A 14,136-nucleotide genomic window follows, 5' to 3' on the forward strand; every position below is an offset into this window, starting at 1 on the left:
TTAATTCAATTTCTAGAGAGTGCACGCCGGCTATACTATTTTTTCTCGGAATAAAATTTCGCTAGGATATTTCTTTTGATTAGATTTTAAAGTAGAGTTTCCGGGAAGGGCTTTCCGTTATACATTTGAATTATTTGGCTCGCCAAACTTCGCTCGTTGCTCGTTGGTACCACCAAGGGCTTAAAGGAATTTAGACTCAAAATTGGGTCGAGCCAAAAGTTTTTTAATGAATTGAAACCCCGGTTTTACACGTATACATATCCGGCATCCCATAATGGTAAAGGGATGGTCGTAACAAAATCATAACGACATTTGATTCTGTAGTAAGTTTGGTTTAGTTTCGTCTGCTAGCTCGAACCCCTTACCCTTACCTCTCTCAGCCAATACCATAGAGGTAAGTGGTTCGATTTAGCAGACGCCACACTAAACCAATGGCGGCAGGGTGACACGGTAGTCCTTTATAGTTTTTAAGACTAGTTAAATGCTAATTATCTATATCTATATAAATCAAAGTCCTGACTGACTGACTGACTGATAATCAACCCCCAGCCCAAACCGCTTGCCCTAGAAGGCTGAAAATTTGCAGGAACGTTACTCATAAGTAGTAGGCGCGTACTAAGAAAGATTTTTCCAATCCGCCGCCATCTTAAAAAATGGCGCCCAGAAATGTAAAAAATATTCTCTATGCAATTAAGTACGCGAGTTTCAACCGATTTCACAAATATTTAGTACAATGGTTTCCTTTAACCTATAGACGGGCTGAATGGTATTTTGGGTTTGATTTGTTGCCATCTTTTTAAATGGCGGCCAAAAACTTATAAACCCTTCTTTATGGAATAATGTCCGCGTGAAAAGTAATAAAAAATATCCCGACGGGCTGCGGCCACGCCGAGTGTCTTCTCTCCTAGGGTGCTACAAAAATATTAGTCATCAGTAAAATCTACACATTCTTTATATCATTTTAGATGGAAGTTCTTATTACACGCGAGCGACGCCGCGGGTAACGGCTAGTTTTGTAATAAGAGACAAATCAAAGTCCTGACTGACTGACTGATAATCAACGCCCAGCCCAAACCGCTTGCCCTAGAAGGCTGAAAATTTGCAGGAACGTTACTCATAAGTAGTAGGCACGTACGAAGAAAGATTTTTCCAATCCGCCGCCATATTAAAAAATGGCGACCAGAAATGTAAAATAACGTCTCTATGCAACAAAGTCCGCGCGTTTCAACCGATTTCACAAATATTTAGTGCACTGGTTTCCTTTAACCTATAGATGGGCTGAAAGGTCTTTTGAGTTCGATTTCTTGCCATCTTTTTAAATGGCGCCCAAAAATTTAAAAAACCCTTCTTTATGTAATAATGTCCGCATGGAAAGTAATCACAAAAATGCATCCCTAGGGGCTGACGGTCAACGCCGAGTGCCTTCACTCTTAGGGTGCTACGAAATATTCACCAGTAAAATCTTCCCATTCTTTATATCATTTTGATGGAAGTTCTTATTACACGCGAGCGACGCCAAGGTGTAACAGCTAGTTTTGTAATAAGAGATCAATTAATTTTTCATTTTTTATTTTTAAAATGGCCGTTCTTTTCAGGTGTAATGTTATGTTATCTCAACTTTTTCCTTTAAGATATCAATATTTAAAACTAACGTAACGTACGACCATCCCTTTAAAGATATATTTATAATGTGATATTTTTGATTACCTAATTTGAAAAAGGGCCTACACACAGTTGCCTACATTAATGAAGCGCGCATCTCGACAATTTTTATGAAACTTTACACGTAATGCTGGGCGTTTCATATTTTGATTACACTGTCAATAAGATCCCATAAGCGTTGAAATTTCTAATTACGCCATGAATCTTCTAAAACCTATTTCAGAGCTTCCCCAAAAACGCCGTGTCGTCAGTCAAATTTTAAAAGTCTGTCCCAAAATTTGCAGATCAACTTTTACACTTTGATTCAAAAATACTTAAGGAGGATTAAAGTTGAAAGTTAACACAATTTATTACTGAAACAGGTGTCCGTCACGTGAGTGGTAGACTAGTGGTTGATTGATTAAGTCAATTATTGGCCTAGAAGTAATGCTGAGGATAATGTCGATGATGGATGTATTCAAACAAAGACAACCCAAACCCAACAATGTAAATTTTCCCCTCCATATGTTTCTGCTATCTAAGCTTGGTGAAGACAACGTTGTTTTACAGTATTTCAGACTTTTGGCCATAACCCTATGCTCTTTTTCAGTTTAGCAATACTTTGAAAACGAGCTTTAAACTTTTTAAATGAAAAAGTTTGAAATTCTGAGACGTACGTTCATCAGGGCTGAATTTCTATTGAAGCTAGTGCACTTAAAAATTCACGGTGGTTCAGGGAATATTGTCAATCTACCGAAAGGGATTGTCATGGTGGTGGTGGAAGTTGGAGGGGAGAAGGGGTTTGCGGGTTCGAACCTCTAACCCTTTGTTAGATATCTTAATACCGTTGGAAACGAGATCCTTTTAGGATAAGTCGGCGGCGGAGTGTCGCCTGCTTCCACGACAAGCTCGACTTTATATGACAAGACGTCGACGGCGGTTCGATGTTTTCCAACATATTCTTATAAGCGTATTGATTTTATAGAGTTATTTTTAAGGGAAGTTTAACCTCTCTTTTATCGTGTGGTTTACATTAATGGTAACGGTGTAGATGTACACCATTTGCAAATGCGTAACGTGTTTATCACGTGCTTGGTGTCACTTTAAATATTGAACTAGAAAGCCGGACTCCGGAGTCGCCATGTATTCGGTTTTTCCAAGAAACCATTTGCTGATGAAACATGGTAACGAAAACAGTGTAGTTTATTGGGCTACAAATAATGTTGCCGAGTATAGTTTAGCACAGACTATAGAATCATATTTTTACCATAGACACTGGTCGTAATTAAAATTTGATCAAATAGATTTCTCTGAAATCCAACAACTCACATAAACAGATGATGTATCGTAACTTGCTAAACTTTTGGGAGAAACTGCAAGTCCAAAGGCTAGCACATCACTACATGCAATTCTGAAGTATTGCCGTGTCGGTTTCTTGTAAGTATCGTAAGTGAACACAAATGTTCACTTTAGTACTTAATCACACCCAAAAATTCGTGCTCAAAGCAACAGTTCATATCATCATAAGTTCATAAGACATGTTCACCATAAGTTTGTCACTGGTTACAAACTGGAGCTTGTCATGAAGTGATTGAGGTAGGTCATAGGTTCTGGGTAAAGCGACGCAACGCATGGTGAGGCGCTGCCATCAAAGGCTTAGTACAGACTAAATAGGAAGATGGACTGCAAAATTAACCGAGTGTAGTCAATTCTGGCTTGTCGTTCTCGAACTGTAAGTCTCTAGCATGCTAATGAAACATTACTTACAATGAGGAACTTAAATTTGTCTAAATGACTCAACAGCAATTAACGAAAGTCAAATGATTATGGGATAATATTGCTGATTCAAATTAAGACCCGACATATTAATTAATTGGATGAATAGCGAGGCTCGGTGTATTTGAAGGAGAGCGGTATCTATGGCGAACCGTTTTAAATGAACTATTCAAATGACCCAATTCAACTAGGAATATCAGTCAACAACCGAAGCAATCCCCCAAAGATTAAATAGAACCACGCATGGTTAAAAGATAAATGGTAAAGTTCGAAATGAAATCGCGGCACAAGAATTCAAAGTTAACGTTATAACTTGTGCTTCCCTTGGCAGAAATGTACTCCTTAGAGCAGACTTATCTAGCTTTTACTTTTAAATTAGCCGCCATTGTGGTTTAAAAGAATATCAAGTCACATTTGAATCATAATTTTCAAAAGATTCACTCTGTATATTGGTTCATTCCGTTGAATTTTGAATGACAGTTAATTACGTCTTAAACCATTTATTTAAATCATTTGTGTTGAAATTGGCGGCCATAGTGAAAAATGGCGGTCAAAAAACTTCATTAATGCTCTAAATTTCAAATGATTGCTTCGAGACCTCGTACAACGCTTCATTGTAATGAAAGTTTTAATGATGGTTCACTACTACTTAATGCAGTGTTGTCTAGCTCTAATTTAACTCGTCTGCCATATTGGGCAAAAAGAAAACGGAGTCGGTGGTATTATTGAAAGTAACTGCATGTTAACCATTTTGTAACTAACGCTGTACATCCTCTTCCGGGCGAATAGCTCGATTAATTAGTTCTTTTAGGTTTGTGTATGACGCGACGGAGTGTCTAGTGTTGGCTCTCATTGATAAAGCATTAAACTCGGTCTGGCAAAGTAGGGACGTCACTCATGATACGTGAACTCCAAGTGCGTAGCCCTCGATCCATAGAGAATAGACCAAGAGAGTAGAAGATTAAGCATTATTCTGTAACCCCGAGTTTTAGGTTTCTCGAATCAAAGAGAATATACCAAGAGGAGCAGAACGTTTAGCCTTTCACAAGGCTTTTGAAAAGCCCGGCCACGGTTTTGGAGTAACTAGATCCAGTTTTTGTTGATTGGATAAGCAGCGACGCCTTTTATTGGTTAAATTATGTCGGCTGCTTAATTTTAGTGGTGGCAAAGGGTTGATCTCTGGGTTGACCGTTGGCGTACAAAAGGTAATTTTTAAGTGAACAACACGGTCACGTGAACAACCGGAACTAGTTACTCCAAATTCAGAGCCGATCCCTTTATAAAGTTTCCTCTCCTCTTGGTATATTCTCTTTGCTCCAATTAAGCCTTAGCAAAGGTTCAATCTTCTGTTCCTAGGGCTATTCTCTTTGCTCAATGGTAGCCGTGTATCGCGTGGCATATCTCCACGGTGCTTTCGGGGGCTCGCGCTAGTGGTTCCGGAAATTCCGCTCGAAATGCTTAACGGGAGGAGATAGAGGGTTATGAACCCATCCCGAGTCCATTCGGAATTGTGAAATAAACATCGAGTCAGCGTTTTCAGAGAACTTAGCCTCTTTACGAACTACATGAGAGTTATTAGTCCATATTTACTGCTAAGAGTGCGGCTAACTGCCTTCCAATAAAGGGTTAGAGACACTGGCCATTTTCGGTATATCTTTTCAAACGTTTTCCAAATCATGGATCGGTAGTTTCCCCTCTATTAAGAGAGGCTAGAGCTTATATGTGCGTCTAAATTAGAACCCTCTCTCGAAAGCTGCTAGATCCCATGTAAACGTGGCGAGTTTCAAACGTGCTTTAATCTAAGCCTCGGCGTTTCACCATTGTAACTGGCGGACTACGGTAGTTACGAACCAGTGTCTGATAATAACGGTTGAAAACATGCAGGTGCTATAAAAGAAATTAATTCAGAGATTGCTTACATAGGCTCGGTACGCGCGAAAATAATGCGCATTTCCCTAGCCTCTACTTCTTATATACAATACTATAGCGACATCTAGGGATAGATACGAGCATTGATTGATACAGTTGATATTTAATGCTAAATATAGAGTCTCTAAGCCATCAATTTCAGCGTAAGAGCGAGGTATCTCAAATTGGTGGCTTGATACCATGAATTACAGTATCAATTGGGTGGTTTGAACTTAATGAGTATTATCGTGCAAGGAACTTGTGAAAGCACTTCGAAGAGTTCGTCGGGGTGACTCCTTATCCGTGACATGGCAACCAACCTTTCTTAAGAAATTTACCATTACAGCAATGCGAAGGGCAATACTTAATATTATTCATTTCTTATATCTGAAGCAAATAGAATATACCCAAAAGGATTAGAAGATCAGGTGTTAATCCGTAATCCTGATTTTTGAAGTTCTATTTCCCTTTAATCACGTGATCACATCGTCTGACACTTTTAAATTTAATATCCAATCATATTTTCTCAAGCTTATATTATGATAGTTTGCTGCAATTTCAGTTAATTTCAAACTTCTCCCTGTTATCTCGCTATTGTTTTTGGTAACAATAAGAGTGATTGACTGTAAGACGATTTCAGTCTGTAAGCAGACGGCATTTTCAAACCAACGAAAGGTGTAACAATTAAGCCAATCACCGGAAACCAAATGGAAGCAGTTCAATAAAACACGAAGGTGCACTCGTGTAAGCCAAGCTTCCGGGCGACAAAGTTTGATTGTGAATAAGACACATGGCGACAATCCTACTCTATAGGCGCCACCTGTCCGTATCCGCCGTTGGTGATCTGACCCCAAGCACCATTCCAAAATAAACCTCATTTCACATTCAATTGCACACTGAATAATCATGTTATGGTCGAGGCATCAGTTAAACGACAGCAACCCTGTGAAATAACACGACAAGTCTGCGGACCCTGTCCCCCTATGACCTAATTACATTATAAAAAAAACCCACGAAAGCACCTGTTTTAAAATCCATGTCAAAGGCTTAATCTTCTGCTCCTTTTGATATATTCTTTTTGATTGAAGGGTATTTTATCAATTCACGATAGATAGGTATATTGGTGTGTGCATTTTAAATTATTCTGCATGATTTTGCAAGAAGGCAGGCAGGTATAAGTGAAAACCTCTTTCGGGTAGGGACTGACGTGCCAAGAGTAATAAGTCTGGGGGGGGACACCCCGGATTCAAGAAGTTCCTACCATATTTTGCCTTTTTCGTGTCATAAAATCGATAATAACGAAATCGAGGAAATTAAGACGGCCTTTCATAAACGAACACCCCAAAAAATTGAACCTTTTTTTGATAGCGACTGTCAAATTCTTGCCGATGGATCATTTACGAAGGAATCGACGACTAAAGAATACCTAGCGTCAATGACACTTTATAGCTAAGTGGACCAGAATCTCCTCGGGGTTCTTTAACTCTATAACTCTTTCACCGTAAATCTATAAGTGTGACACGTCCTACACTTAGTAATGCTAGAGGCTTACAGCTCGAGCTAGTTTGAGAACAACAAGCGAGAATTGCAAACAACACTCGGTGGTTAATTTTGTAGGACTTCCATCTAGTCTGTACTAAGCCTTTGAGAGCGTCTCACCAGGCGTCGCTTTACGAGAATCTATGACGATGTTTCACTTACGTCACGACGTTACTGAGAAGCTCTCAGTAACCAGCGACAAACTTATGGCACATATCTTATGCTTTTACTAGGGGGCGCTTTTAAGAGGAACGTTTGTGTTCCGGAATAACTTGGACGGGGCCGTCTGCAGATGTCTATAAATTCCAGAATGCTTTTCATGGCAAGACGTGGCGGAGGGAAGTCACCTCTCGGTAGAAAATGGAACCATTTTATCATTTACGTTGTGACGTTGCGAAGTCACGTGTGGACGAATCTGTTTGGTGGTTACTAGCTGTCCAATAAAGGTAGTGCCCGATCTGACATCCTCTTTACAGAAATACCGAATGTAGTATCCATAAAATCATAAGTTCATAAGATATGTTCCATACGTTTCTCACTGGTTACAACTGGAGCGTGTCGTGAAGTGACGTAGCTAGGTCATAGATTCTCGTAAAACGACACCTGGTGAGGCGCTGTCAAAGGCTTAGTAATGCAGACTGAGACTGTATCGGAAGATGGACTGCAAAACCGAATGTAGTCATTCTCGCTTCCGTCGTTCCCCCTAGAACTAGCTCGAGCTGTAAGTCTCTAGCATTACTTAGTATAGGTAATGTCATACTTATGGAACATATCTTATAATAAACTTATGATACTAATTATTATTTTATATGTTATTTCGAATGAAAAGAAACAATTCTAGCCCGGAGGTTTCCGTTCAATTTAATAGACAATAAATGAAAGGCCTTTACTGTTGTGATTTATCCACGTCCCGTCCTTGCCAAACTAAAGGTCCATGCTGCAACGCGTTTCGCGTCTTTTCTAGCGAGTCACAGTCGGTTCACTTGTAACGATTAATACAAAGGAAGTCTGGAAGGTTTGTCTTTTCTAAGGGATGCGTCGCTAGTTGGCACACATTCCACTTTAAAATGTGGTTAATATCACCGATCGATGGAGGGTCCTCGGGGAGACAGGTGTTGCAGCATCCAAGATTCTCCCACCGTCTAAACTTTGTCCCCATAAATTCGCCTCATCACCTCCTTCACCCTCCCCTCCCCCCTGCCTAAACTGTCTTACTCGAGTTCTTACGAAGGTCGCGTTCGAATCTTCTCTTCACAGTAGATGCTTCATCGCTTAAAATTGGCATCTAAACAGTTTAAAATCAAAGCTTTAACCTACCTAAGGATACGCGCAATAATCCTGGGGATTGTTTACAAGTGGGTCCGGTTTACAACGTATAGAGAGGAGGTGGGTAGCCCATATGTCCCAGCTAACCAACAGGGCACCATACTAACTATTACCGTTAACAGGAATACATAGATTTTTTATACTTGGAATCTTTAAGAGGCCATAGACCCCATACTATATAATATCTGATTGAAGGAAAGGGGAGGTCTTAAAACTTTGTTGAACCGCCCGCTCCTCCTTTTTGGCATTTCATTGGCTATTCACAATTAGGACAACCGTTCACCCTAGGTCGACTCATCAGAACATGCAAAGGTAACTTGTTTACGTTCGGGTTTGGCGCTCATGGGTCGCGTTAGTCACTGCATTGGTCACTAGCCAAGTCGATATCAGGCGACACGCGGTTTCAAATATATTATGCATGACGTCAAGAGACAACTCCTCCCCTTTTATTCAAGCAGAAAGGCACAGAAATTTGCCAGTTAAAAACTTCAAGTAGAAAAATTCAATGTATTACCATTAAACCTAGAAAATTTTGATGGAAATGAGAAACCAGATAACATCGTTGGCGAAAACGCATTTTAAAAGTGGGGAGAGAACCGCTTGAATTAGTAACGACTACCCCAACAAATCAAAACAACTTGAAATTGATGTCGTTGCACAATCCTTTTGGACATACGTGTCGGTGTTGTCGTATGAGAACGGGACCCTTTTAAATTGTCGCTCGTATTATACAGGTGGTATATCCACAAAATATACATTAGTTCTTAGGAAGCGTCCGTCTATCGAGGAGATGGGGCATGGTTGGCATATATTGGATGTCGCCTAGAACCTTAATAACTCAATTTTCGATTTTCCTACAGAGTGATGCCGAGTGGAGCGCGGCTGGCTGGAAGAAAGCCGAGCTTGGTTGCTCTTCAAGAATACTTTGACACGTTTATTCTACAACCCACCATCCTCTAACCTTTTTTTATATTTTCAGAGAGCTCCTCAGCAGCTTCTTCTTTTCTAATAGGTCGGGACTCGCTGTAGAGTAACCCGATTTCCAAATCTTTGCATAATTTGACAAGCAACACGCTACCTTCCAAATATCGCGAGGTTTAAACCCTAACGTATATCCACTGAACTTCAAGGGCTTCATAGACAGAGACGACTATTTTCAGCTTGGTAACATCTTCTAATTGAAAAAGACGAACATGTTGTTTTATTATTTAGTTCAACGGCGTGACACGTGATATTGAACTGCGACCATAGTTCAATGACTCAGCAAATTTTTAGAAGTTGCCAGGGCACTTCTTTGCCTGATTATAAAAACGTGTCAAATATTTCCATGCAACGCTTTTTTTCTGGATTTCAGAGGTGTTCATTTTGAACCACCGTATTCGATATATGTGATTGTTATATGGCCTATGTTAACACCAAGTAGTGATATCTAGTTTATTAGGGAGAAGGTTTAAGGTGCCTAAGTATTCTCGCGCCATAGTCCCAGTCCCCCTTTCAAAATATTAGGAGGGACGTAAAAGGAGTCCGGGCTATTTCACCTCTCCTCAGTCGGAAAATATGAATGTAATTTTCGTCATTCGTGTCGGGTTGACGTGAGTTTTCAAGGACCAATGAGATGCTGCTTGAAATTTAGAGAGAGATTACCTCCGGACAGGCTACGTTTGGACTGGAGATAAAGAGCTAGAAATGTGCAGGCGAATATATACCTTCTCCCTAATAAACTAGATATCGCTTCTTGTTAACACAAGCTGTCACTAGGGACAGTAAACCATGCACTATTTGTAGGCCAATAACGAAATAATGAACCACCACGTGACCATAAACGTTTTGAGCAATACCTTATGGGTAGATTTTGTTTAATTATGAACCCCATTTTAAATCGAACGTTAAAATTGTTCTGAATATCTCTGGGACCAGTGTTTGGGAAACATTATAATATACAATTAGATCTTGAGAGCAAATCGCGATCCCATGGATAAACGCAATTTTATTGCACTGGGAAAGGATAACGTTACTTACTAATCGGATGTAACTCTAATAGCGATCGACTTTTAACCCCCTTTACTAAACATTATATTTTTTTTTATTTAAACAATGAGGGCCAATTATTATTAGCGATAAAAAGACCTCTCCTCCGCCTCCACTTCGGTAGTTCTTTTTAAAACGGCGGAAGAACCAAGATAAGACCTCTAATAACCCCTACTACCCTCCCTTCCGCCATTAACAACATAAAAGAATCGAAAAACTAATCCCATATGAAGCGTTTTCGTTCCAGGATTTTTCCCGCGCCGTAAATTTGTAAGGATTCCTTCTAATGATGTTACGTTGCATTGTCAAAGTCCCGCTTGTTTCTTTAGTGTTCAATATCAGTTCAATATTTTAGAATTTAACGTATGTCGATCGTGTTTCTCAAACGATGTGTTGTGAAACATTTTTTTAGCGTTTCTAGGTCAAAGTGGACCAAGTCAGCGGACCCGTGTTTTTGCACATTTTTGCTCGACCAGAATGTGATTATCAAAGGTACAAATGAAGGAAGGTGACGGAAAGGTGTTTGGGGGTCAAGTGACCAACGGCGGACACTGGGCAGGCGGCGACTCTAAGATTGGAGTGCCGCACCATGTGTCGTGCCCTCAAATTTTGTCGTAATGTTTTGAGGGATGTTTAGACCCTCTAGAAGGAGTTTAATGCTGAGGACATTACATATACCAGGGATAGATTTAATTATAGAAGTAGGAATTGAGAATAGAGTAATGTAGGCGCGCGTCAAGGTCCCGGACCCCCTTCCACGGGACGGGGGAGGGGTTATGAAAGAAGAGGCGGGTCATAGCGACAGAGGTAAAAAAGGAATTACGTATTTTTCGCCGTCCCTGTCAGCAACGTAGTCAAAACGTAGTTTAAGTGAGCCAATAAGATAGTTTAAAATGTTCGTTACGTGTTGGAGGGAGGGGCTCTATACTGGGTGGTCTATGAATCGGAATAACTGAAGTAAATACTAACCGTTCTCCATTCCTACTTCTAAAATTAAATCTATCCCCACATATACATTCTTACGATTAAAATAAGTGATATGGATTTAAGACATTTTAGACTTATAAAATTAATTCGTGGCAGCTGACAAAGGATTAACATTATGTGTTTCGAAAGTCAGCAAATTTTTGATATTAAAAAAAAACAAGAATAGCTTCACTAAACAACTACCAAAATTTGAAAAAAAACTCTAAAATCCTAAAATGAATCTAATTAATTTCAAATTGTTATAAAATTAAACGATGATCATTTTCAAATCTGAACTTTTCCTAGCCACGTGAACAAAATAACTGTTTTTAATTTTTATAAATATTTGTTTCAAAATGGGTATAGTGCGTGACACCTCTGGAACATTTGTGCGTTAAAATTTCCGAGCACGATCTCTTTCGTTGTACAAAGAGCTAATCTTTTGTTGGTCGGGCGTCAAGAATCCCATTAAATGAACTCGTTTCGCACTTATGCCACAAACCATAGAGAATATACTATTCAGAGGAGTAAATAATTATTTACTAAAAGACTGTCCCAGATGAGTTTTAGGGTTCTAGTTCCGATAGGCGTCGTCTGTTCTGTAGTCTGCTTAAAGAGGCTTAGATTTTACCTCTTGCTACATTGAATTAAACAATGAATCTTATTTTTAAAGGCTTAGAATTTCTACTTAAAATAGGTGCAAATGTTTTTCTTATATTGCTATATATCTTACTAGCTGTTACCCGCAGCGTTGCTCGCGTGTAATAAGAACTTCCATCAAAATGATACAAAGAATGGGTAGATTTTACTGATTCGACTAATATTTTTGTAGCACCCTAGGAGCGAAGGCACTCGGCGTTGCCCGTCAGCCCCTAGGGATGCATTTTTGTGATTACGCGGACATTATTCCATAAAGAAGGGTTTTTAAATTTCTGGCCGCCATTTAAAAAGATGGCAACAAATCGAACCCAAAAGACCATTCAATCCGTCTATAGGTTAAAGGAAACCCGTGTACTAAATATCTGTGAAATAGGTTGAGACGCGCGGACTTTGTTGCATAGAGAAGAGTTTTTACATTTCTGGGCGCCATTAATTAAGATGGCGGCGGATTGGGGCAATCTTTCTTAGTACGCGCCTACTACTTATGAGTAACGTTCCTGCAAAGTTTCAGCCTTCTAGGGCAAGCGGTTTGGGCTGGGCGTTGATTATCAGTCAGTCTTTCAGTCAGTCAGGACTTTGATTTATATAGATATAGATGTATTTACCAACTTCTTAGTTTTAATAACGCTAAGACTCGGTTCTAAAATTATTTCAATCTTTAAACGTACGACAAATACCATCCAATGAGAGGTATAGCGAATAAGCCAATCACCAGAAACCTTCCGGATGTAGTTCTCTTAACGTGGAAAGCAACTTCTTTAAAAAAAAAATAAAAAAGCCAAGGCTTAGGCTTATATAATCTTCCGCTCCTCTTGGTATATTCTCGTTGTTTGCCACCGAGGTAGAATTCTCAGACTTATAACACGCTACGTTGAACATCCATCCACCTTTAATGCCAATTACGAGCGAGGGGGGGGGGTTGCAACCGCGCGCGCTTATTACTTTCCTAATATTAAAAGAAAACAAAGGAACCGTGTTCCCGCGCTAAACCATACACTCAATCTCAACTACAAATGTCAACCTAAAATTCCATTACAGAAACCAGCCAGGCTCTTTTTCTTTTTAACCCTTTCATTTACGTTGCCAAGTTCATACCTTACAGAACATAAATGACGCTAATTTCCTAATTCTATTTTAATTTTTCGACTGAAAGTCGTTCATGAGCTGTTTATTTGGACCTGCAAGGTTGGGTTAGGGCAGCCCCTGACATTAAACCTCTTAACATAAGTTTATAAAATATGATCCAGGAGTATGACACTTCCTATACTTCGTAATGCTTGAAACGTACAGTTCTCGAGCTAGTTCGAGGGAGAACGACGGAAGCGAGTCAATTGAAGTCCTACACTCGGTACTAGTTAATTTTGCAGGACTTAGTCTGCATTACTAAGCCTTTGACAGCGCCTCACCAGACGTCGCTTTACGAGAATCTATGGCATTTCACCTACGTCAATTCGTGACAAACTCTCAATAACCAGTGATAAACTTATGGTAACTTGAAGATTCTCATTCAGTTCAAGAAGTAGTCCATATTCCTTCTTATCAATTAACTTTGCGTATGGCGAATGAAGGGCACCATACTTCAAGACACCATTTTTGTTTCCAAGTTCTAAAACCTTGAACTTTATTCTGCAGGAATATGGAGGACTTTTAGCAGCGTATTATCTCGTCTTTTGGCCGCGAGGCGTCTCTGCCGAGAAGAGTACCCTTTCTGAATAAGACTGGAAGGCTTCGAAGCGAGGGGTTCGACATTAAAAAAAAACCAGGTTATTTCCAAATTTAGACAAGGATTTCGTCAATGTAGACAACATAGCCATTAAAGCATCCAAATAAAACATCTGCACGATAATGTTGTGTTTGTCCTCCAAGTAGGCTCTACTCCTTGTGTAAATGGTATGAATCCTCCTAGCCTGAAAACTATGCAAGGGTTCTTAACAGGCTTAATGGTTTGGGGGTTTGCCTTCATCCCAATCATGAGAGAACCAATCCAAAGTAACCACTTCTAATATTACCCTTAATTTCTCTAGTGTTACCCAGTGCAGTTTGTTAAATCAAATGTTGGAATTTAACAAATTGTGGCTTCTAAAACTTTCGCCTGGTGTTACTTATATCAACCCATACGGTTTGCTCAAACAAACCATTTTCTCAAATATAAATAACGTCATAAGCTTATAAGATATGTTCCGTAAGTATAACACTACCTATACTTCGTAATGATACTGAGAGACTTACAGCTCGAGGTAGTTCGAGAACGACGGAAGCGAGTCAATTGAAGTCCTACACTCGGTGGTGGTT

At 39.6% G+C, this 14,136-nt stretch overlaps 1 protein-coding gene across 4 annotated transcripts in view; it reads right to left on the reverse strand.

The window, feature by feature from the left end:
* The window catches only part of LOC149647356 (voltage-dependent T-type calcium channel subunit alpha-1G-like), a 180,435-nt gene that overhangs the window by 133,031 nt on the left and 33,268 nt on the right, over positions 1-14,136 (reverse strand). The gene's annotated exons all lie outside the window — the stretch shown is intronic.

This window comes from Phalangium opilio, unplaced genomic scaffold (genome assembly GCF_054372755.1).
Source record: "Phalangium opilio isolate 3A_F unplaced genomic scaffold, DU_Popi_V2 ptg000089l_1, whole genome shotgun sequence".
Lineage (NCBI taxonomy): Eukaryota > Metazoa > Arthropoda > Arachnida > Opiliones > Phalangiidae > Phalangium > Phalangium opilio.